This window comes from Schistocerca gregaria, chromosome 3, assembly GCF_023897955.1.
Source record: "Schistocerca gregaria isolate iqSchGreg1 chromosome 3, iqSchGreg1.2, whole genome shotgun sequence".
Lineage (NCBI taxonomy): Eukaryota > Metazoa > Arthropoda > Insecta > Orthoptera > Acrididae > Schistocerca > Schistocerca gregaria.
This window is the reverse complement of record NC_064922.1, coordinates 379,663,507-379,688,104: the sequence shown is the minus strand read 5'-3', so window position 1 is coordinate 379,688,104 and position 24,598 is coordinate 379,663,507. Positions and strand designations below refer to the sequence as shown.

Genomic DNA, 24,598 nt, shown 5'->3' with positions numbered 1-24,598 from the left:
GAGCTGCATCAAACCAGTCTCAGGACTGAAGACCACAGCAACAACAATGGCCCAGCACACACGATCAGCAATCCCTGGTCTTTCAGCATTCGCCACAGCCGTCCATAACCAGGCCTTAGGTCTTCCCAGGATGCCACTTGGGTCTCGTAAATCAAGGGCTTCATGTGACCCCGCAGGTAGTACTCTAGTGGGTTAAATCCGGGAGAAAGTGCAAGCCCAGCAATCGGGCCACCACGACCTATCCACTGCTGCCGAAATCGTTGGTCCCGATAATCTCAGACCGTACTTGAAAAATGAGGTGGTGTGCCATCGAGCTAGAATCACTTGTTTCGACGCGCAGGCAGTGGCACGTCTTCCAAGAGACCACGCAGTACGCCCTCAGAGAATCACAACTACGAGGGCATCCGTGAGGTTCAAATGGCTCTGAGCACTATGGGACTTCACATCTATGGTCATGAGTCCCCTAGAACTTAGAACTACTTAAACATAACTAACCTAAGGACATCACACAACACCCAGCCATCACGAGGCTGAGAAAATCCCTGACCCCGCCGGGAATCGAACCCGGGAACCCGGGCGTGGGAAGCGAGAACGCTACCGCACGACCACGAGACGCGGGCCATCCGTGAGGTGTGATGAAAAAAAGTATGGCCCAATTACAAATCCATACAAAAACCCTGCCCAAATGTTCACACCGGATCGTTCCTGGAAATCGTGGCTGACCGTGCGAGTTTTCATCAGCCCACACATGTCTGGTGTGGGAATTGAGAGCTCCTTCCCTGGTGAACTTGACTTCAACCGTGAAAAAGATCCGCCTCGGGAAGTCGGACTCGTCCACACAACGGTGCAAGAAACACCTACGGAAGTGGGCCCGTGACGCGAAATCCTGTGGCTGTATTGCTCTCACCTTTCCAGAATGGCACGGATGTAGCTGCTGCTCAAACAGAAAACACCACACAGTTTGATTTTCCACATTCAACGTGTCTACTGTTTCTGGAACTCGTTGTCACGTCGTCTTCCGCTGCACTGAATACAGTTCCTTCAAACATGGGTGAGGGGCGCCGCCGTGGAGCACAAGAATCGGCCCTGCCGGGGGCGAATGTAACCACCTCAGAGGCCCGCTGGCACAGCACAGCAAATAGGGGCTGCTAAGTTGTTTGGCGATACGGGAAACGCTCCGCATACAGCTGAGGAGCAGCCCTCCCATTTCATCGAACTTCGCCATACATTAACTACAGATGAGCTCGAAGAACTACAAGCAGTATTCAGTTCTTTCCACAAAAACACAAAATTCATAATAGAACATGAGGGCAACAAAAGCATAAACTTTCTGGATCTTAAAATCACCAACCACGTACAAGAAACCAAGTTCAGCATACACAGAAAACGCACATACACAGACGTAACACTGGAAAACTCATAATGCCATACCACCACACTGAAACATGCTGCATTTAGGTCATGCCACACAGAGTGCATTCCCTTGATTTGGAAGAGAACATCGTCAAGAATGAGGTAGAGGCAATAAAGAGCATTGCCAAAACAATTGACAGTTTAAGCAGACAAATACACAAAAGCAAGACAACGAATGGACACAATGTGAAAGAAGAGAAAATATTCGCCAGTACCTGGGCCCCATATAACAAACAATCGCCAACCTTTTCAGAAAAACGTATGTAACAGTTGAATTCTCAACCAATAATAAGTTAGGAAACTTGCTCATCCATAACGTAAAATCAAATAGACAAACATATAACAAAAGCGGAGTGTACAAAGTATCATTCCCCAGGTGTCCTGCCTACTATAATTTCGCTATCAGTGTGTCAATCGGAAACAGAGAGATATTGAGGGCAACAGTCAGGAGTCATGATTTGGAGGACGAATGGAAGAAGTAAAATTTAGACTTAACGTCCCATCGACAAGGAGCCCTAGAGAGACAGAGCACAAAGTCTCATCGAGGAAGGATTGGTAAGGAAATCGGCCATCTCCTCCTCAAAATAACAATTTTGGCGCATTAAGTCATACGCGATTGACGAAATCCATGGAAAACCTGAAAATAGGTGGCCACACGGGTATTTGAACCGCCGTCCTCACGAATATAAATTCAGTGTTACCATTGCATCACATAACTCAGGTCCTTCCTCGCGACAAACAGAAATGGTTACATGAGTAGTTAACACCATTGATAGTCAGGATTGTGTTTCGATTAAGAAGCAGTATTCGAGATAGCTATTATTTAGAATTTGTAGCCCACAGATGACATTGCGATTCAGTCAGAGACACCAAAGGTCTGGCAGTAGGAGTTGAAAGGAATGGACAGTACCTTGGAAGGAGGTTAGAAAGTGGACATTACCGAAAGCAAAACAAGAATAATGGAATGTAGTCGAATTAAATGACGTGACGTTAAGGGAATCAGATTGGGTAACGAGACATTTCAAGTAGTAGATGAGTTCCGCTATGCGGGCAGTAAGATAAGTGATGATGGCCGGAGTAGAGAGGATATAAAATTTAGACTGGCAACGACAAGGAAGGCATTTCTGAATAAGAAATTTGTTAACATCGAATATTTTTGTCAGGATATCTTTTCTGAAAATGTTTACATGGAGTGTACCCATATCTGGAAGTGAAATATGGCCGATAAAGAGCTTAGACAAGAGAATAGAGGATTTCGAAACGTGGTGCTACAGAAGAATGCTGTATATTAGATGGGTAGATCACGTAACATTTGTAGGTATTGTATAGAATTGGCGAGAAAAGAAATTCGTGGCACTACCTAACTAGAAGGAGGTAACTTTTGATAGGACATATACTGGGACATCAAGGGATCACCAATTTAGTACTGGTGAGAAATGCTGGGGGGGGGGGGGGGGAGGGGGGGGTTAAAATTTTAGAGGGAAATCAATAGATGAATACACCAAGCAGATTCAGAAGGATGTAAGTTGCATTACTTAGTCGGAGAAGCGGCGGCTTGCGTAGGATAGAGTAGTATGAAGAGCTGCATCAAACCAGTCTTCGGACTGAAGACAACACCAACACACAAACAACAGATGAATCTACATCACTCGCAAATAAGAATATAAACTGAAGGAAAGAAGATTTACAAATGGTTCAAATGGCTCCGAGCACTATGGGACTTAACATCTGAGGTCATCAGTCCCCTAGAACTTAGAACTACTTAAACCTAAGCAACCTAAGAACATCACACACATCCATCCCCGAGGCAGGATTCGAACCTGCGACCGTATCAGTCGCGCGATTCCGGACTGAAGCGCCAAGAACCGCTCGGCCACCGGGGCCGGCAGAGATTTACAGTTTAACGTCCGGTTAATATCGAAGCTATAAGAGGCGGAACACAAGATAGGATTGTTTCAAGGATGGGGACGGAAATCGACCGTGCCTTTTCTAAGGAATAATCCCAGCATCTGCGTGGAGCGATTTAAGGGAGCCACGGGAAACCTAAATCTGGATCTGAACCGTCATCCTCGTGAATGCGAGTCCAATGTGAACATGAATAGACCTCCTGTATCTCCCGACACTTTACATCTGTTGGCGGAAAAATACTGTTCCTTCCAGGGTACTAAAGTGACTTTTTACCTGTGTTTCAGATTGACGCCAAATAAGGCTGTCAGGAAGACATGCCACTAGTATCTGACTCGGGAGAATATTTGAACGGACAGCCCCGGACCTAAGCCTTTACGGAAGATGAGGAATGTCATCAACAGCTCGTAATTTTCTGACATTTAGCGCGAAGTCGATAAGGATGGAACTCATTGAAGTGCCGGCTTTGCAGCACTGAAACCCGAGAGCTTTTCACCAGCAGCGTACGGCGGGCAAGTCTACGGCAAGACGCAGTATGGTAGTGTTGAGGAGCGCGCGCCGTGTGACAGGAGGCACCCAAGCGTGGCGCGCCGTGGCCGAGTTGTCTCAATTAGCCCAACTGGCCGGCTGCCGGGCTATTTAAAGCGAATCAGCGATAACCGCGGCGGGAACAGCCGCCGCCCGCCCCGCGCCTCGCCAGCTCGGCCGGTGCACTTGCTGCTGCCGGCGCCAGCTAATCGCGCCTAAGTCAAGGGCAGGCACCACACCGCTACACAGGCAGGTGTCACCGAAGATTAGTCTGCCCGACATACCTAAACGGGATATGCACCGCCCCACTCCAAAAACTCGTTTGCATGTGCCCACTCGCCCGACAACAGCCTCCGGAGCGGGTGTCGTGAAGGCACGCTTACGCCGTCCCCACACGGGACGTGGCAGATAACGTTCGCGTGGACGCGAACGGGTCATCCGAACTCGCGGGGGACAGTACCGTTGGAACGCGGCACGAGTTGGCTAACGTGATTTGCCTTCTCGCGCTCTCCAGCGGCCGCTGTCGGCTTTATTTGGCTCTCAAACCACACATTTCTCTACGAAAATGGACGCGCGTAAAACAGCTGTCTTAACTCTGTTAGCATCTAGTGAAAGCGGAGAAACTCTCAAAGAAGATTCTGGACTCCTCGATGGTTTGAACAGCGAACTGCTGGTACTGAAAACTACATAATACTCTACAACGATCTGAGATCAGCAGAAGCTATTCGTTAACTCAATTGATTTTCATCTCATTTTCTGTTTTAAATTGAATATACAGTCATGCTCATAAATTAAGTATAATGCTGATACTTGGTAAAACAACGCTCTGGTGGGCAGTTTGCGGGTTTAAATCACCTCGGGGTGTGACCATGCAGTGCATTTGACCTGCGGTCGTCGCACGGTGGCGCTGGCAGCAGGCGACATACGCAGAGGTGTGTTGTGCATGTCGGAGTACGGTGCAGCGAGTAAGTGTGCAGACGTTGTCAGACGTGCTAATAATGACTGTGTTGAAAATGGCCCAAAGAACGCATATTGATGACTTTATGAGGGGTAGAATACTAGGGCGACTGGAGGCTGGTCAAACACAGCAGATCGTAGCACGGGCCCTCCTTGTGCCAAAAGTGTGATCTTAGAATTGTGGCAATGATTCCAGCAGACAGGAAACGGGTCCAGGTGCTACAGTACGTGACGTCCACGGTGTACAACACCACAAGAAGACCGATATCTCACTATCAGTGCCCGCAGACGGCCACGAAGTACTGCAGCTAGCCTTGCTCACGACCTTACCGCATCCACTAGAACAGTTGTCTCCAGACACACAATCTACAGACGACTGAACAGACACGGTTTATTCGCCCGGAGAGCTGCAAGGTGCATTCCACTGACCCCTGGTCACAGGAGAGCCCGTAAAGCCTGGTGTCAAGAACACTGTACATCGTCATTGGAACAGTGGTCCCAGGTTACGTTCACGGACGAGTCCAGGTATAGTCCGAACAGTGATTCTCGCCGGGTTTTCATCTGGCGTGAACCAGGGACCAGATACCTGAGGAGCTGTAACAGGTCAGGTGTATCGAGACATCATTTTGCACCAGTATGTCCGCCTTTTCAGGGGTGCAGTGGGTCCCACCTTCCTCCTAGTGGATGATAATGCACGGCCCCACCGAGCTGCCACCTTGGAGGAGTACCTTGTAACAGAAGATGTCAGGCGAATGGAGTAGTCTGCCTGTTCTCCAGACCTAAACCCCATCGAGCATGTCTGGGATGCTCACGGTCAACGTATCGCTGCACGTCTTCAAACTTCACCCCAGCAGCTGCTCGACCACCTGATCCAGAGTATACCAACCCGTTGTACGGCCTGTGTACGTGTGCATGGTGACCATATCCCATATTGATGTCTGGGTACATGTGCAGGAAACAGTAGCGTTTTGTAACACGTGTGTTTCGGGACGGTTTTCTCAACTTATCACCAATACCGTGGACTTACAGATCTGTGTCTTGTGTGCTCCCTATGTGTCTATGCTATTAGCGCCAGTTTTGCCACGTTGTGTGGCACTACATTCTGCAATTATCCTTAATTTACGAACATGAGTGTAGTTACAGTACAGTCTCTAATGTCAGTTTGCGCATGCATGATATTCTTATTCTTGATGTCGCACTGACTACCAAAAATTTTGAAATAACGTTCTTCATCACACAGGGTTCAAGATCGAGATTAGTTTCGTAATTTTATTCCAATGGAAGAAGAGATCTTTCCGAAGCTTCTCACCATCACTGAAAAAGATATTTACCGGCATTATACACATATGACCCAATCCATAAATCTAGGAATATAATTGCAGAAAGTATATAATTTATAATAAATAGCATCGGCTTTTGAAATAGTACTTCTATTAAATGAATAAGAAAGCCCCGGAATCTTTTATAAAACATTTGGTGAAAAATCAGTGTGGATGGAGGTGGACGCGAACCTGCCACCTTTCTCCACACGACGCAACAGCTCGCGACGCTGATTCTAGCCTACAGCCCCGTCGCAGCAAGCGTGCCTCAGTATACGTCATACACTGCCAAACGACAATATACAAACACAATTGTTTGACATTTAATAAGCAAATTGTACGAAAAAGACCCGATGTTGATAGATTATCATTGCACTGTATCAATGAAACAGTATACTTTCGTATCACACACGTTATAACGCTAAAAATACCACCTACAGGAAGCCTTCACCTACCGATAAGTAGTTTCCTGTCATTTTACTGCAGCAAATCGTAGTTAAAACGACCTGTTTTCGAGAGAGCCTCAGTTTGCTGATGCTTTGAAACAGCTTATATACTCCTCCCATGTACTCTATGATAAAGAAAATCCACAAAATACGATGTTACAAGCAATACCATGTGACGGATCCTATGTTCTGCTTGTGACGTGAAAAGAAGCCGCACCTCATTGGTCACATTCCTGACCACAAGGCAAAACTCTGACACGCCAGATTCTTTAAGTTGGTACTCCGGAGTGTAGTGGAATTCCACCCTGTGACGTCGCCAGCACCTCGTCCACGTGCGTTTTCCCGTCCCGTGAGAGGACGGCTTTAGTAGCGACAGCGCTACGCTCGGAGGTAGCTAGTTCGAATCCTGGCTACGGGAAATTTTCACCGCTGGGAACTGGCCGGCAACAGTAGTAGTGACAGCAGAGTACAGTTCCTTATCAGCAGACTTGGCTCCAGTGCCGTGTATTACTTTCCAAACATGTCTGTACAGTCTCATGGGGGGAATCACATTCTCCGTTCGCAGTGATCTGTCCGTCGGATAGGGACTTGAAGCTCGGCGATCCCCTAGGAGCATTAAGAGCAGTGGAGTTTCGCTATCTGGAAACTGAAGTAATCGACGACAAAAGAATTAGAAAGGATACAGAACGGGGCTTGCAATGGCAAAAAAAAGTTTTCCCGAAAAAGACAAACATCTTAACATCTAACTGAAATTAAGATGTTAGGAAAACATTTCTAGAAATATTTTGCTAGCCTTATACGGTAGTGAAACGTGGACGATAAACAGTGCAGGAAAATGAGAACTTTTTCAAATGTGGTACTACGAAAGAAGGCTGAAGATAGGCAGATTTCTCGGATAACTAATTAAGAGAATTAAGGAGCAAAAGACTGACTAAATAAGAAATAGGTTGGGAAAACACGCCATGAGCGATAGAGAAATATTCCGTTTGGTAATGGACGAAAGTGTGGAAGGGTGAAAATTGGACAGGGAGACCAAAGCTCGGCTACTGTAAGCATATTCAAATGGTTGTAGGGCACAGTAGCAATGCAAAAGTGAAGAGACTTGCAAAAGACATATCAGGGTGGAGAACTGCGTCAAACCAGTATTCGGACTGAACAAAAACAACAACAACACTACCAAAGGATACGTGCCGTTTTGCGTCAAGGAAGAGAAACCTTGCAATTGGGAGTCTGAACCTATCCCCGGGGCTCTTACGACCAACCATGCCACACGAATTCACTTTTCCTTTCCTGATGCCAAGCAAGAACAACAACTGGAGCCGTGCGCCAATTGCACACTGATCCTGCTGCACGAGCTGCCAGTGCCGTGTGGAAGACAGACACAAATAGCAGACAGTAAACGTACGACACTGGCGAAGGCCATTTTAAACAGTGGCAGCAGCGATGGCCTACACATCGACATGACGACGCGTTCACAATCCTAGAAAACATTTTACTGAATATCTGATGCGGTAGTGTACGATAGCTTAAAGATTTCGGGGCGAAGATTTTTTGTGACCTAATTACTCCACAAGTTGTAAATGTTGAAGAGGAGTTAAGGTAAAACAGGAATGTTCCTTAAGGAGGAGAAAATGGGTAAGAAAGAAATACAAGGAGAGCATCTCGCATGCTATCAGAAACCTCCAGTACGAATACAGAAACGCACAAAAATAGTTAGTTTCATTCAAAATATCAGTTTCAGGAACTGTTTGTTAATGTTCAGTCCTCAGTTAAAAAGCAAAATACTATGATCAGACATACTCTCCCGCCAAGAGCGTAAGTGGAAATTACTCATCCTTATCTTGGAACACGCGATTCCTTCAGTTCACTGGAGTAAATGTACAAACTACCCAGCGGCACTATTCCGAGTTCCTGATAGAAGTTATGGTGGGTGACCTCTCAGTGAAGCGCTCCTTCTTTTTCCTGCTTCGCCAGATACAGTAATTCTAACTTTTCTCTAATGGTCCACGCAGCTCATGTTGGGAATTTACATTTTTGTAGTCCACGTGGCTACAATAGCACGAACATAATTCCTTCATAGAGTTCGCCGGACGTGAGCGGGTCACTTATCGTCTACGTGACACTTGCACTGAAATCACTTTGCAAAGAGCAGCTTGTCATATGGCACACCCTTTGGCAGTGACCAAACGCTACCGTGTACTCTTACGACAGTGCCTTGTGCCGATTCAGACAGTGCAAGTAGCATCGAACTGCTGGTGCCGGCAAGTTGAACATCGTTAACGGAGATTCAGAGTCTATTTCTTTACGTAGCAACTGGCTGGAGTCTGCTCTAAGAAATACTTTTTGTCTGATATTTCATTTTCAACATAAAATGTTTTGATTTTCACGTCAAACTAAATGATGTTAAAGTTGTAACTGCGTATACACAGTCCATGCATGCAAATACCTGCAATTAGTCTGGCGTGATATTAATTTTAAGGCTATTTCGTGGGTGTGGACGGAAAACACGAAAAATAATCAGTACTTCCGGGAGCTACTAATTTCGAAAGGGGTACATAAAATTATATTTTAATCTATAGTTTCTTTGTAACGAGCATCAAAACGACGCTTGCCATTGACACAGGACGTCGTGTGAATACGTAGCGTTATTTTGAGTAGACTCTTCACCCTAAAAGTACAACTGTCGTCAACTCGAACGTTGGCTTGAGCACGACAGCGCTTTACTAGGCGTGGTCCTCATGGAAATGATGTACCGTTGCCTTCCTCCGACCTCTGAACTGACTTACCCAGCCAGTTATATTGGGACCTAAATAGAGTTTGGCGGCACGGAGAAGTTGGCATTTTTAACAGCAAAAGTTGTCACAGTTGAAGGCTGTGAACTGACATGACTCAGCGGGGTCCAAACTACAACCTAGGGATCGGTAACGTGGCATTTTGCACTGACCCAGCAAACCTGCGCCTAGACAAGAAAAATTTAAATATACATTTGTTCAAAAACATCTATCTCCGAAAGTTCTTCGCCGTATTCTCTGAAATTTTGACACAACGTTTCACTTTAATACAGGCGTGTTTTTAGGTACCTCTTTCTTTCATATATGTAAACCTGTATTACCTTTGAGTTTTCTGGAAGATTTCCTTATTAGATTATAAAAAAATCATATATTACATAGATTAAAGAATATATACTTTAAAACACACACATATTCCAATGTAGCATTGTGTCAGTTTTGCACAGCAGACTGAAGCATGGCCGCAGGTAGGCTGGTTAACTCTCTTGGTATGTTGCGCTTCAGATCAGCATACGTCTGAATATTCCGCTGGTAACCCTGTCCTTTAGGTAGCCCCACAACCAGAAATCATAGGTGACCGTACAGGCCAAGCATTTGGAAACGATCGGCTGATAATTCGATCGTTTCCAAATGAAGAAGCAGGTGACCACGAACGATGTGCGGGGCCCGTCTTGCACGAAAATTGTTGAGTTCACTGCGACTCTCTCCTGTATGGCGGGTACGACATTCTGGTGAAGCATATCGCAGTAGCGTTGGCCAGTCACACTGCACGTCTTCGGCCCTCGAGTGCCAACCTGTTCAAAAAAGAATGAGCCAATGATGAACTTGAGACGTGAAGCCATACCATACGGCGACACGTTAACCATACAGAGGAACTTCATGCTCAGTAGCTGGAGGTGAAGATCCCCACACTCGGCAATTGTGTGTTCACCTCACCGGTCAGAGGAACATGAGCTTCGCCTGTCCATAGGATGGTCCAGGGCCAGCTCTCGTCAACTTCAGTTCTTGCGAGAAAGTGGAGAGCGAAGTCCATACGTCGTTGTGTGTCCTGTGGTGGAAGCTGCAGTAGGATATGGATCTTGTACAGGTACCATTTGAGAATGGATCGCAGCACCTTCCGTGCAGTTGACAACGGGCGTGCACAGCCACTGGTCAGATGCGTGAGACTATGAATCACGATGACTAATCACGGCACCTGGTGGGCATAATTGGATGCAAACGCTAGCACTGTGAGGCACGGAAATCCTGTACAAGTCAGGGAACACTTTCAATTATTTGTTGTACAAGAAATAAACACTGTACAGATGCAATACATATTGCATTTTGAAGAGAAACTCAAAACTTTTTTTACACACATTCGATATGCGAACCATGAGTGACCCGGCATACGTCAAATACGTTAATCGAATTCCCGCCTTATCCGACCCAGCACGGCATCGTCGACACTGGCAGTCGCTTCCCGTTTTCTCTCCCAGAGCTCTGCTACATCACGTGGTAGAGGCGGTACATACACCAGATCTTTAATGTGTTCCCACACAGAAAGTCACACGGAGTGAGATCTGGTGATCGGGGAAGCCCTTTCATTAAACATCTGTCCCCTTCTGTGCGGCAGCTCCGTGTTTGCGACTACCGCTGACTATCGGCAAATTACCAAACTACGGTGTGGTGGTATTAAAGAAAAATCTATTGTGTGCATGGATCGTATCTGTTATACGATTGGCCGGCCGCGGTGGTCTCGCAGTTCTAGGTGCGCAGTCCGGAACCGTGCGACTGCTACGGTCGCAGGTTCGAATCCTGCCTCGGGCATGGTTGTGTGTGATGTCCTTAGGTTAGTTATGTTTAAGTAGTTGTAAGTTCTAGGGGACTGATGACCACAGCAGTTGAGTCCCATAGTGCTCAGAGCCATTTTTTTGTTATACGATTCGCGCACCTTGAGTTTCCGACGCCATATTTGTTTACAAAATATGACCGTATACATGTGATGTGTTACGACTGTGAAAGTAACCTGTGACCACTAGAGGTACTTTTATTTTACTTATTTTATATTTACCGTTAGATACTCGTTTAATTTATTGTCGAAATAAACCCAAAACCATGTTCTGAAATAGTGTTTTGTTTCTCCACTAGACAGTGCCGCAAGTTCCTCCAAAAATCGTAACTACACACACACACACACACACACACACACACACACACACACACACACACACACACACACACACACACAAAACACAAATGTCATATTAATAAATGTAAATCCACCAGATGATGGAGGTTTAAACCTTTGAAACGCGTCGTGGAGATAAATAAACAGTGATTGGTAACAGTAAACTCGTTTCATTTCAAATCTGTCTCCAATCGAGCACATGTGTGACATCACTGGGCAACTTCCACGTTATCCACAACCAGTATTTACCGTCCCTGTATTGACCGACCAAGAGCAGCAGGCATGACAACAGACACGTATAACACAATGCATGCACGTTTGCATTCAACAGTCTGGCACTGGCTATTAATGTACCAGCATTTCACATTTGCAATGGCTTATCTCGTGCTTACATTAACCTGTGATATTGTTACGTTAATCACTTGAAAATGTTACCTAGCAAATGTATTCCCGAAATTTCGTTGCTCTAGATTAACTATTTCTTGGTGTTGCGATGTAATTCATCCACTGCTTACACCTTCAGATGAAATGTGACTGCTGGGTACTGCATCCAGTCTAATGCAGTTAGGGTTCAAATGGCTCTGAGCACTATGGGACTCAACTGCTGTGGTCATTAGTCCCCTAGAACTTAGAACTACATAAACCTAACTAACCTAAGGACATCACACACATCCATGCCCGAGGCAGGATTCGAACCTGCGACCGTAGCAGTCGCACGGTTCCGGACTGCGCGCCTAGAACCGCTGCAGTTAGGGAAAAGAAAGAATAGCCACTCTAGATCTGGAGCTCTGCGGTTAGGAAACCCTGTGATGTATACTCTACAAGCAGTAGCAGCAGCGTTTCCATTACAAAGCCAATAAACAAATTCCATATCGTCGTGCACAGCATTTGTAAATAAGTGCGACATGTTTAAATGATACAGTAGAATTGGCTAATTGATCACAATCGTAATTGGAAAATTCGGTCATGTAAACTGAAGGACAACCTCACGGCTTGAACTTCAAAATAAAAATGACAATCTAAAACTGAACCCGTACTGTAAACGCGCGAGAATAAAGTTTATTTTTAGAACCAGCTCTGTACACCAATGAAATGTACCGTTCTACATAAACATATAAGTGGTGTCTGTTCTTTCCTTCATGTCCGAAAGAACAGACACCATTTTCATCCAGCAGCCACTATGAACATAATGTTTAATTCGTAGTAAGTCTCCTAAATTATTTGCTATTCCTCCTAAAACAATGCACATTTGTTTTCCTCAGTCATTCCAGTGTAAAAATCCTCTCGAGTTGTTTAGCGTATTTGCGATATTGCAATACGTGCACACACCAACGTTAACGCTTTGTTGCTTGGTATCCCACATTTTAATATTAAAGTGGTCGTAACTCTCTCAAGATTCCACCCCCACTGCTCCATGGTTGGCTTTTAGTAACATGCCTGGAGTTCACCTCGTCGCTTTAATTGTGGTGTCACCGCCAGACACCACACTTGCTAGGTGGTAGCCTTTAAATCGGCCGTGGTCCGGTAGTATACGTCGGACCCGCGTGTCGCTACTATCAGCGATTGCAGACCGAGCGACGCCACACGGCAGGTCTAGAGAGACTTCCTAGCACTCGCCCCAGTTGTACAGCCGACTTTGCTAGCTATGGTTCACTGACTTCTACGCTCTCATTTGCCGAGACGATAGTTAGCATAGCCTTCAGCTACGTTATTTGCTACGACCTAGCAAGGCGCCAGTATCCGTACTATTGATACTGTGAATCATTTACCATAAAGAGCGACGTTGTTCTCCATTAATGGATTAAAGTTAAGTATTCCACCAGCCACGTCCGTTTTTCTCAATTCTAATTCCCTTGTCATGTTCCAGACCTCACACCAGTCTGCGTGAGCTGAGACGCGTGTATTTCGGCCTCCTTTACTACACGGTTGGCTCTCCTGCCAACCACAACATTAATCGTAACCCTTAAACACAAATCGACTATTCTAATGTTTTTTTAGCTTCAGTGTGCATTAAATTAATTCAGAACTACGAAGTGTGGGGGCCAAGATTTTACACGCTCTTCGTAGGCTTATAGTGGCCCAAAACCAAGCAACTGTGTTAACCAGAACTTCAGCAGGATAAGTACTGAAAGATCACTTCTTACAACAGAATATCTACGAAACTGATTTGCTCAGAGCGAATGGATTTGAAATAAAGAAAACACGGAAAATAGAAAATACGGAAAATATTTATTAGTGCTAAACAAACTTCTAAACAATCCTAGGTATGGCGCCTAGCCCAAAAGTAAAGAAAAATCATGTTCCTTCATCCACCTACCTCCTTTCAATGTTCTCCAAAGAGAACTAGGGTCTGTTAACTCTCACACAAAGTGTGTGCAGCTATGAACATCTGAAAAGGCCTCTCCCTCCCCCCACGGCTACAGGCCATAAACGGCGTATTTAAATACAACGGAGCAGTGATTTGCACATACAAAGCTCTCTATTCATTATTATCTTTATTATACAGGGTGTTCAGATACTATTTGTTTCTAATTAATATGGAGGTAGAGAACAGCAAAGCAAATATACACTCCTGGAAATGGAAAAAAGAACACATTGACACCGGTGTGTCAGACCCACCATACTTGCTCCGGACACTGCGAGAGGGCTGTACAAGCAACGATCACACGCACGGCACAGCGGACACACCAGGAACCGCGGTGTTGGCCGTCGAATGGCGCTAGCTGCGCAGCATTTGTGCACAGCCGCCGTCAGTGTCAGCCAGTTTGCCGTGCCATACGGAGCTCCATCGCAGTCTTTAACCCTGGTAGCATGCCGCGACAGCGTGGACGTGAACCGTATGTGCAGTTGACGGACTTTGAGCGAGGGCGTATAGTGGGCATGCGGGAGGCCGGGTGGACGTACCGCCGAATTGCTCAACACGTGGGGCGTGAGGTCTCCACAGTACATCGATGTTGTCGCCAGTGGTCGGCGGAAGGTGCACGTGCCCGTCGACCTGGGACCGGACCGCAGCGACGCACGGATGCACGCCAAGACCGCAGGATCCTACGCAGTGCCGTAGGGGACCGCACCGCCACTTCCCAGCAAATTAGGGACACTGTTGCTCCTGGAGTATCGGCGAGGACCATTCGCAACCGTCTCCATGAAGCTGGGCTACGGTCCCGCACACCGTTAGGCCGTCTTCCGCTCACGCCCCAACATCGTGCAGCCCGCCTCCAGTGGTGTCGCGACAGGCGTGAATGGAGGGACGAATGGAGACGTGTCGTCTTCAGCGATGAGAGTCGCTTCTGCCTTGGTGCCAATGATGGTCGTATGCGTGTTTCGCACCGTGCAGGTGAGCGCCACAATCAGGACTGCATACGACCGAGGCACACAGGGCCAACACCCGGCATCATGGTGTGGGGAGCGATCTCCTACACTGGCCGTACACCTCTGGTGATCCTCGAGGGGACACTGAATAGTGCACGGTACATCCAAACCGTCATCGAACCCATCGTTCTACCATTCCTAGACCAGCAAGGGAACTTGTTGTTCCAACAGGACAATGCACGTCCTCATGTATCCAGTGCCACCCAACGTGCTCTAGAAGGTGTAAGTCAACTACCCTGGCCAGCAAGATCTCCGGATCTGTCCCCCATTGAGCATGTTTGGGACTGGATGAAGCGTCGTCTTACGCGGTCTGCACGTCCAGCACGAACGCTGGTCCAACTGAGGCGCCAGGTGGAAATGGCATGGCAAGCCGTTCCACAGGACTACATCCAGCATCTCTACGATCGTCTCCATGGGAGAATAGCAGCCTGCATAGCTGCGAAAGGTGGATATACACTGTACTAGTGCCGACATTGTGCATGCTCTGTTGCCTGTGTCTATGTGGCTGTGGTTCTGTCAGTGTGATCATGTGATGTATCTGACCCCAGGAATGTGTCAATAAAGTTTCCTCTTCCTGGGAGAATGAATTCACGGTGTTCTTATTTGAATTTCCAGGAGTGTATTTCGGTAAGGAACATACCGTCTCTGATATAACAGCAATTTGGTGTTAATTTGTGTGCCGGCATTCTCGATGATAGGTTGACTGGACCACAAATTCTTTCATTTCGCCCTAAGGGGACGGAGATATAGCATCTTTATGGAACATACAGCGTGACAAATTATTGAACTATATGAAGTAAAATCGCCATAACTTCTGAACGGTTTGCGTTAGGACGTTCAAACTGCACGTTTAGCCGCGAGGTATGATGTCAATTAGTATGGTTTCGTTCAGCGACGAAGCTCACTACATTTGGATGGGTTCAATAAGCAAGATTGGTGTATTTGGGGGACTGGAATCCGCATTTCGCGATCGAGAAGTCTCTTCACCCTCAACTGATGACTGTGGTGTGCAGTGTCCAGTCACGGAATAATCCGTACGATATTCCGTGATGACACGGTAACTACCGAACGGTATGCATCCTCTTTATCCAAAGTGACTCTGATTTCGACAAGAGGTTCATGCAAGACGGAGCTCGACCCCACCGAAGCAGGAGTGTGTTTGATGTCCAGGAAGAGCACTTTGGGGACCGCATTCTTTCTCTGAGATACCCAGAAGCCACTGGCATTGGCCTCGAGTGGCCGCCATATTGTCCGGATCTGAAGACATACGACTCCTTTCTGTGGGGCTACATTAAAGTTAAGGTGTACAGCAACAATCCCAAAACGATTAATGAGCTGAAAACAGCCATTCAGGAATCACTGACAGCATCAATGTTCCGATAATTCAGCGGGCCATGCAGAATTTCGTTATTCCTCTGCGCCACATCACCGATGATGGCAGGCATATCCAACACGTCATAGCCTAAATCCGAATATCTGTAGTGGCCAGAATGAGATTTCACTCTGCAACGGAGTGTGCGCTGATATGAAACTTCCCGAGTTCGAGTCCCGGTCCGGTACACAGTCTTAATCTGCCAGGAAGTTTCATCTGTAGTGACGTTTACATGTTGAATAAAGTGTGTACACGCAGTAGTTTTTAACTAATTTACGTCTCTTTCATACAGTTCAATAACTGTCACCCTGTATGTTGCCAGAACTGTGGAGGATGTACCTCTGAATGGAAGATGAAGATGTACTTCCAGCACGAGGGGGGGGGAGGGAGGAGGAGGAGGAGGGGCACCTGCCCATTTCAGCACTCCTGTGAGGACTCATCTGAGAGCCATCTCCGAGAATCGATGGACCGGGAGAGGCGGCTCAGTGGCCAGCCAGCTCACCTGACTGACCTCAGATGTCTGTATTTCTTCCTCTGCGGGCATATCTAGCAGCTGGTGTATCAAACCGTTGTGGGAACGGCTGGACTAGTAGCTAGATATTGCCGTCGCTGCTGGGACCATTACGGGCACGGCGTGACACGACAATCAATGGTTCGACGATGGAATACTACATGTTAAACTACCCGCTGTGTAAATCGTCCTTGGCATCAGAAACTGCCGTCAAGGTCCGTATGTACCATAACTAAATATACACTCCTGGAAATTGAAATAAGAACACGTGAATTCATTGTCCCAGGAAGGGAAAACTTTATTGACACATTCCTGGGGTCAGATACATCACATCATCACACTGACAGAACCACAGGCACATAGACACAGGCAACAGAGCATGCACAATGTCGGCACTAGTACAGTGTATATCCACCTTTCGCAGCAATGCAGACTGCTATTCTCCCATGGAGACGATCGTAGAGATGCTGGATGTAGACCTGTGGAACGGCTGGCCATGCCATTTCCACCTGGCGCCTCAGTTGGACCAGCGTTCGTGCTGGACGTGCAGACCGCGTGAGACGACGCTTCATCCAGTCCCAAACATGCTCAATGGGGGACAGATCCGGAGATCTTGCTGGCCAGGGTAGTTGACCTACACCTTCTAGAGCACGTTGGGTGTCACGGGATACATGCGGACGTGCATTGTCCTGTTGGAACAGCAAGTTCCCTTGCCGGTCTAGGAATGGCAGAACGATGGGTTCGATGACGGTTTGGATGTACCCTGCACTATTCAGTGTCCCCTCGACGATCACCAGAGGTGTACGGCCAGTGTAGGAGATCGCTCCCCACACCATGATGTCGGCTGTTGGCCCTGTGTGCCTCGGTCGTATGCAGTCCTGATTTTGGCGCTCACCTGCACGGCGCCAAACACGCATACGACCATCATTGGTACCAAGGCAGAAGCGACTCTCATCGCTGAAGACGACACGTCTCCATTCGTCCCTCCATTCACGCCTGTCGCGACACCACTGGAGGCGGGCTGCACGATGTTGGGGCGTGAGCGGAAGACGGCCTAACGGTGTGCGGGACCGTAGCCCAGCTTCATGGAGACGGTTGCGAATGGTCCTCGCCGATACCCCAGGAGCAACAGTGTCCCTAATTTGCTGGGAAGTGGCGTTGCGGTCCCCTACGGCACTGCGTAGGATCCTACCGTCTTGGCTTGCATCCGTGCGTCGCTGCGGTCCGGTCCCAGGTTGACGGGCACGTGCACCTTCCGCCGACCACTGGCGACAACATCGATGTACTGTGGAGACCTCACGCCCCACGTGTTGAGCAATTCGGCGGTACGTCCACCCGGCCTCCCGCATGCCCACTATACGCCCTCGCTCAAAGTCCGTCAACTGCACATACGGTTCACGTCCACGCTGTCGCGGCATGCTACCAGTGTTAAAGACTGCGATGGAGCTCCGTATGCCACGGCAAACTGGCTGACACTGACGGCGATGGTGCACGAATGCTGCGCAGCTAGCGCCATTCGACGGCCAACACCGCGGTTCCTGATGTGTCCGCTGTGCCGTGCGTGTGATCATTGCTTGTACAGCCCTCTCGCAGTGTCCGGGGCAAGTATGGTGGGTCTGACACACCGGTGTCAATGTGTTCTTTTTTCCATTTCCAGGAGTGTATTTGTTTTCATGTTCTCTGCTATTGTATTAATTTGAAAGACTTGTTTCGTAATACTCTGTAGATTAATATTATAGTCTTCTCTGAGGTGCAGAAATATATTCGTCAAACGGCTAAACCGACTGATATACTTTATATAAAAAATAGTATGTGAATATATAATCCCTATTAGATTAGGTGACTACGCATTTCGCAACTGAATTTTCTACAATATTTATACGCTGTTCAGAACGCCAGGATCTTTGACCTGACAACTCCTACGAATGGCTGTGCTGAGAATAATAAAGAAGTAAAAAATGTGACAGCTCTATGCTTTAGCATGAAACAATCACCAGATTTTCTCGAAAGTAAATACATAGCTTGTACAAAACCAGACCATTATCCTGAATGAAAATACGGAGTACGGCCCTAAACATGGATCCATCTTGGGCATAAAGAACGATGGTGAGGGGGAGGCTGAATAAACGGATCCCACGGCACAGAACACTAAAGAAGAAAAATGGAGTAAAAATAAACTTATCAACTGATGAGTTCAAGATGGTACTGAGATAAGGTGCTGTGGTAATAGGTATCTAGGAACTCGTTAGTAATTGTCTTTACTTCACAATGGAATTGTGGCAGCAAGTTATAGATATGTATTGACACTGTCGTGATAAGCTCGAAACAGGAAGAATATTAAGGCTGCGGAATGAGAAAGAAGTTTATAATGGTCACCACTATATTAGGTTTGTCAGCTGTGACACACTTTTCCTGAAAAACAAATGATTCAGTCATCAAGAAGTGCAAGGAAATCCGTATCGAAGACAGCAGTGCCGTCAGTCATGTGAGATACTTATCTGGCCACATTACGCAAGAAGCACTGATAAACAACCTGTGCGCTTCACAAGATTCCTATTGCACGTGGCATCTGGTAAGAACGCTCACCTTGGCAGCTCGTTCAGCTGTCTTCTGCCATGCATTAATAGGTTCTCTTTTCTCAGAAGTAACTGGGTGGAGTATGATGCCTTGATTGTGAAGCCGCTCAATAGCGTGGTGGTCAGTGACCGTATTCGAAAACCATGTGATGTGAACATTACCTCTGTTACGGAGTTTCTTGGTGACAGCAACCAATATACAACTTTTACGTAATTTAAAGTGACACTAGATGAAAATCTGCTTTGGAAATTTCACTAATTTTCAACGACAACGCAGTCAATACGCTATTCCTGCCCTAACTCCCACGGGCACAGAGCAATGTACGATAATTCTATCAGCACCATTATCGTTTGAAACGCCTCTGAAGGCCGTCATACTACCAACTGAAATGGCGCTTTGTGTTTAACTAAGAAAGTGGGAAGCAACTTTCGCTGGAATACTAGTTGTCGATGGTAGTAAACGTTTAGGAAGGTCTATCTTCATAATTCAGTATAGGAATGACTAAAACAACTATTTGGGGGGCGGGGACTTCTGAGCGCATCCTGTAATTCCAAAACATTGACGCAATCAGAAATAACTTTCAAAATGCGAGCGGCAATACTCTATCAGAGACGAAAAACAAAAATCAAAAACATTGTACACAGTCAAGCAATACCATCACTTATTAACATCCACGTTAACTGGACAGTTCCACGACTGCACTGAAATACAATTAAAGAAACTAATCACACGTGCTCAATACTGTACATGGGAACTACATTTGTAAAGCATAAACTGAAGGCGTGCGTCGGTAAGTAAACAGTTGGCGCGAGGGTTTTGTGTGTGTGTGTGTGTGTGTGTGTGTGTGTGTGTAGATGGCATTATTTGATATACATCCCAAAAGACCACCAAGAGTATATTATGCTACTAATTGTAGTCATTCGCACTTTAACTTAAGGCTTTTACGCTTGTTTTGCGCTGGACTTAAATTTTGTGCTACTGTCATGCGTAAATTAATATCACAATTTTTTATTGCTAAGACAATTATATTTATGGTTTAGATCAGGTGTAGTCACTTTTTTTACCTACCGCCCATTTTTGTATCTCTCTTAGTAGTAAAATTTTATAATTGCCTACTGGTTACACAGGAATGGCGTTTTATAAAATGAGCAGGTAACTTAACTATATAAAAACACAGTTACAACACGTCAAAATTTTATGAAAAACCGCTACGGTCGCAGGTTCGAATCTTGCCTCGGGCATGGATGTGTGTGATGTCTTTAGGTTACTTAGGTTTAAGTAGTTCTAGGTGACTGATGACCTAAGATGTTAAGTCCCATAGTGCTCAGAGCCATTTGAACCATTTTATGAAAGCCCAATGAAAATGCTATTAAAACCCCTACCGCCTGCACTGAAAGCTACAATGCTCACTAATGGTCAGCTGAGACCAGGTTTACTACCACTGATCTGGACTATCTGTTTCGACCGGCCCTAACTGTCATATTCAGATCAACATGTTGAAGCTGTCCCTTTGAGACAGTCGAAAGTGCAAACTAAAAAACATATGTGGTTAGGTCTGGCAATATAAATCACTGTAACGAACACAACTGTCACGGCAGTCTCCAAACAACAAATTACTGCACTATAACAACGCACTTTGGAGTTAGAAATATCTGTACATAATCGTTACATATTTGGTGTAACAAACTTATACACTGTTATTGTTACGAAATTACAATAAACTCAAAAAAATAAAAATAAAGTGAAGCGAGAAACGGGCTCTCGTGCACAAGAAATGTATGACAATGCGAGAAAATGAGCGTCCTGCTCAAATCACAAGTAGCTACGACTAAATAAATCCCCCATCGAGAATGATTGCGCTGTCCTCGTCGCTTCATTATTAATCAACAGCGAGGCCTTAAGCTTCGCTCGCCGTTTAGCTTCTGCCTACATTATTATTGCTCTTGAAGCTCTTGGCACAGATCGGGCCCTTGGACCCGCTCTGACGTCAGCGGCTGCCGCTTGCAAAGGACGGGACACTTCTCACGGGCGTATATTTCAGCAGCAGCGCAATAACGCCACGATACGCAGCGCTGTATACTGGTGCAACAGGCAATCATGCGTGACAATGTGATTACGGTCTCAAGAGCGACACAAAATTGGCCTGACATTGGGTTTTAGGAAAAAGGATTCTCTTGCCAATACCTATGTCCACATCGGTACTAGCGACCTGTACCAAATGACAATTTGAAAGTTGCCTCATTTTCTTTCAATGAGACTTCAATTTATAAATCTGAATAATAATTCGGCCTGCTGTTGCCGACACATCCTACATTTTTCCGGGCGCAAGGAATGCACGTGGAATTTTTAATAGAATTTGAAGTACAGAACCGGCATCATTATGCGATAAAAGAGAACGGTGTAAGTATTGTGTCTGGTGAAATGGACTCTGGATTTTAAAAGATACAGTATAAGCTTATACGATAATGGCGCACATAGAGCAACTGCCATTCACTAGAGCAAGAAACTAATTTGTCTCATAAAATGGGACGTAGATTTGCCATATAAGCTTCAATAATCAGTCCTATAACCTATTTAAACAAAGTAGATTACATTCAGGATGAAGTTCTTTCATTCTGAGACAAAGAATAAGCAGTGTTCAGTATATGCGGCAAATTTTAAGTGAATTGGACGAGCTGGAGTTACGTGGACCGCTTTTCCCAACTCTTCGTATTTTTTCATAAGTAACTTCAAGAAACATGTACACATACGTGCTCCAAAATGCTTGTCGTCGATCTGACTTATGTAAAGGATCTTTCCTAAATTTATCATTCAGTTTTGTAATGTAAATGATAGGGCGCGAACGTAGGCATAAGACTCTGCTACGAATGAATGTGCTACTATATCTTAAATTTTTCATCCACATTCACTGGCTTCCTCAACTCACAATCAGATAGACCTTGGGCTACGTACTTATCAGTCTGTCGCCACAATCAAGTAGTGGTGGGGAGGTGGGGGTGGACGGCATTATCTCACGCAGTCCATTCAGTACTACCAGGCAGAGATGACGTAACATTGGTAATAAGATTTGGAAATGAAATTAGTCTCAAACATTAGTACGAATAGACTGACAATGGCAAGGGAAAGCGTTTTTGAAGAAGAGAAATTTGTTAACATCGCATATAGATTTACCAGTCAGGAAGTCGTTTCTGAAAGTATTTGTATGGAGCGTAGCCATGTATGGAAGTGAAACATGGACGATAAATAGTTTGGACAAGAAGAGAACATAAGCTTTCGAAATGTAGTTCTACAAAAGAATGCTGAAGATTAGATGGGTAGATCACATAACTAATGAGGAGGTATGGAATAGAATTGGGGAGATGAGGAGTTTGTGGCACAACTCGACAAGAAGAAGGGACTGGTTAGTAGCACATGTTCTGAGGCATCAAGGGATCGCAAATTTAGCATTGGAGGGCAGCGTGGGCGGTAAAAATCGTAGAGGGAGACCAAGAGATGAATACAGTAAGCAGATTCAGAAGGATGTAGGCTGCAGTAGGTACTGGGAGATGAAGCTTGCACAGGATAGAGTAGCATGGAGAGCTGCATCAAACCAGTCTCAGGACTGAAGACAACAACAACAACAACAACAACAACATTACTACGAAATCGTGCTGTTCGTCAGTAATGCTCTTCACGTTGAGGAAGAGCTTAATCGGAAGAGCAACGTCCACGAAAAGCAGGTAAACCCTTTCTGGTACAGTTTCAATTTCAATTTATCAACACAGTTTATTCATAGCGGCATCATAATGCCACTATGTCGTTATGCCAAAGCATACATTGCTCACGAACCTCAACTGAAGATGTTCCTCGGCTCGCGCAGACTTGTTGGCGCGGTGACAGGTGCCGGGAGGCAACCAGCGGGTCGCTAGCCACAGTCGCAGAAGATTGTTGCGCAGGCGACGGAAGGCTGCAGCGCAAGAATAGCACGGTGTGTGTGAGGCGCGCGCAGCTCGGCCGCACACTGCTGCAGCATGGGGCCCGCAATTTCGCCGCAAGAACACGCAGTCGCGCACACGCACGCACAGAGGACACTGTTGACGCGTCAGCAGGCACTGGTCCGGTGGCCGCCGGCAGACTGAGCCGACCGCGTGCGGAGGCGCGCCAGGCCACGCCGCGCAGCCTGACTCACGGCCCCCTCTCCAGCGCACAGACGCCGCGGTAGGGAGGGAAAGGGGGGGGGGGGGGGGGAGCAGGCCGGCAGATGGCCGCGACGCAACCCGCGCGCCACAACTGACCCAGTGTCCTCACCTACGTCACACCACGCGCTCGGCCAACGCTATCTCAATCTTGGAATGTTTCGCGACTCGTAAGGCACTAGGGTCAGCACCAACACAAGGGCGCATTTAGGCACGAGCAGGGGCCCTGAAAATCTCCGTAACACTTCCACGGCCAGCACCACGGGACAGGTGTTACGACACACCACAACTTATTGCAGGAGAAGACTAAAACGCCACGTGGGGTGGCAAAATTTTTTGGGCGGCGAAGGGCGGGAAAAAATAATTTCACGTCCAACAGTGAAATACTGTGCAAATGAGAAAAAATGGAAAAGAGGAAAAAAATTAAAACACTGAATTGTTTTCAAAAGCATATTGAAACACCCCGTTTAATTCCTTTACTGGATTTTGAGTAATTTATCGAAGCCGCCAAACAGTTAATTATTACGATTATACGACCGTGTGCTTAATGGATGAAAGGCTATCGGTTTTTCTGCAGTGGTTTCGGGGGTATTTCAACCGAGTGCTGTTGTTCTGAGACTGAATAGTAGAATGATTGAAAGTTTGTCTATTATTAAGGACCATAAAGGTTCGCAATGTACAAACTGATATATATTTCCTACCAACACACAAATTCTGAGGCGTTGCACGTCTAATTACAGTTATATCTTTTTATTGGTTGCTGATTTTCAGTACTTCGTCACACGCAGTGCTGATGGTTAACATTCACAACTATCCTCACTGCAATCCATGGTTGTTGCTGGCCTGATGCGCTTGACGCGAAACACGTAATTCGGCACTTGTCAATTTCTGTTCCATATCACTCGCGAATCGGTATTAGTGAGGGTAAGGGGGACGTGCTCACTCGTCATACTCCGGTGAATTTTACCGTTTACAACTCACTCGCTCACCATTCTTGCCCGTCTCTCCAACACTACTTTTCACTCGACTCTCTCCAGTATTACTCCGCACTCGACACACGTCTCACTGCC

General features: G+C 46.3%; 1 protein-coding gene across 1 annotated transcript in view; it reads right to left on the bottom strand.

The window, feature by feature from the left end:
• Nucleotides 1-23,518, bottom strand: part of LOC126354028 (leucine-rich repeat-containing protein 15-like) — a 316,933-nt gene extending 293,415 nt beyond the window's left edge. Inside the window, exon 1 of the mRNA XM_050003360.1 lies at nt 23,182-23,518. The gene's annotated coding sequence lies outside the window, so the exon portion shown is untranslated. The remainder of the gene's footprint in view (nt 1-23,181) is intronic.
• Nucleotides 23,519-24,598: the final 1,080 nt, after the last annotated feature.